Source organism: Euprymna scolopes, chromosome 14, assembly GCF_053919585.1.
Source record: "Euprymna scolopes isolate OS-2025 chromosome 14, ASM5391958v1, whole genome shotgun sequence".
In the NCBI taxonomy this organism is placed as follows: domain Eukaryota; kingdom Metazoa; phylum Mollusca; class Cephalopoda; order Sepiida; family Sepiolidae; genus Euprymna; species Euprymna scolopes.
The window spans coordinates 128109399-128111600 of NC_136495.1; the positions used below are offsets into that span (position 1 = coordinate 128109399).

General features: G+C 32.8%; 1 pseudogene; it reads left to right on the forward strand.

The window, feature by feature from the left end:
• The first annotated feature begins 667 nt into the window (after positions 1-667).
• LOC145293393 (5S ribosomal RNA) lies at positions 668-785 on the forward strand (annotated as a pseudogene).
• Positions 786-2202: the final 1417 nt, after the last annotated feature.

A 2202-nucleotide genomic window follows, 5' to 3' on the forward strand; every position in this document is an offset into this window, starting at 1 on the left:
TACCTTTGCGGTCTCTTCCAAATTACTCACACAATTTCTGGTTAAACATTTGAAATTTTACATAAAGGGTATTCGGAGATATGCCAAGCTTTTTCATCAGTTTTGGTCGAAAATTTTTAGTTACCAATATATAAATGTATGTATGTATGCATGTTTGCATGTCTGCCTTAAACTTTCAATAGAGGCGACGGATTTTATGAAGATAAGTATCGTATTAAAGTTTGATCTTTCATACGACAAATATCGAAAAATTGGCTAAAAACATTAATATCTTCCCCTATAACTAGGCACTTTTCTACACTTTTTTCGCCGATATTTTGGAAAGTTATACTCTCCTTTAGATTGTCTAGCCTTAATTTTAAAAAATGTCGCTTCCTGTTTGGCGGTGGTCGTAACAGCATAAACGTTAAGTTTTTACCCGGTTCATTTCTTCCTTTGCGGTAAGGGTTCGAACCTGCCTTCCTACTACCACTTTTTTTTTTTTGCTCAACATGCACATACAAACACCCGGGCAACACCGGGCTGAAATGCTAGTATATATATATATATATATATATATATATATATATATATATATATATATATATATATATATATATATATATATATATATATATATATATATATATATATATATATATATATATATATATATATATATATATATATATATAGCATAATCACTTTTGACACACCGGTTCTCGTCAGATCACCGAAGTTAAGCAATGTTGCGCCTGGCCAGTACCAGATGGGTGACTATTTGGGAATTCTAGGTGATGTATGTGCTTTCCGCTTATCTCAGCATTGTTTCCAGTCGTCCTGAACCTCCACTTGCCACTGGTATTCAACAATGTCTCCTCAGGAGAGGTGTGGTTGGAGATTGCGCAATTCTTGCCACAAAAATTTCACGCGCAGGCACCCTAACAATGGGTATCCATAGTCTGTCCAGAGTGACGGAAGCCATTATATATATATATATATATATATATATATATATATATATATATATATATATAAAAGTGTATGTATGTGTATGTGTCTGTCTGTGTACATTTTCCTACACAATATCTCTGTCAATTTTAAGTCAACAGACTCGAAATTTGATGTACAGGGTCCTGAGATTTGGGAAAATGTTTGGAGTCCATTTTTGGCCAGAAACTTCGCTGCTAAGGGGTCAAAGTTCAACGACTGTACCTTTGAGAACTCTTCCAAATTCCTCCGAAAATTTTGAATCTAAACACTTGGAATTTTAGATATAGATTTCTTGGACATGGGTCTAACTTAATAACTTAATTTTAGCCCAAAACGATAAATATTAAGGGGTCATAATAGGGGTCAAAGTTTTAAAAAATTGACCACTTTTATTTTTTTATTGCTCAACATGAACCTCCAAACATCCGGGTAACGTCGGGCCCCCAGGCTATTATATATATATATATATATATATATATATATATATATATATATATATATATATATATATATATATATATATAAGTATACTGAGGTTAATAGGATCCAATATTATTAAATTCTGTGGTATCAATTCTTACAAAATATTTTTTGGCGGTAATATTTTTATATAAAGCTATCCCAAAGTTTCCCAAAAAGAATAGCTCAATATACAAGATAGAGCAAAATAAAATTCTTTGATATTCAAATTTCATTAAGAAAAATATAATTAAAAAAAAAATTATTTGAACAAAGAATACAATTCTAAACACTCCCCTTTTTTATCCATGGATTTTCGCTGTAGGCTGATCTCATCAGCGGAAAAGTCATCAGCGAAATATTAAATCTTGTTTGAAATAATTTTACTATTCAGCACATACATAGAAAATAAACAAAACGCCATCTTTGCCACACGACTTGCTGCACGCCTCATAATTCCTGATAGCTCCACCAATCTTTTAATCTCATTATCGTACACATTAACGAATTCCCCCGTCCACCTAATCTCTTTTAATCTGGTGAACGCCTGAAATGGCCCCTCGTCAAATGCCTGGATTGATCTGATTTTAATTGCATCAGCATCATCTTGTTCCCATTCATGAAGCTCTAAATATAGGGTTAGTGCACTCCCTTTCACGAATAATGGTATTACTGTTGCAACATCACCTATCTTTTGGAGCTTCACCACTAGGTTCACTTTCTTTAGTCAAGCCACCACATCGCCTTAGCCACTGAATAGCTTTATCATAT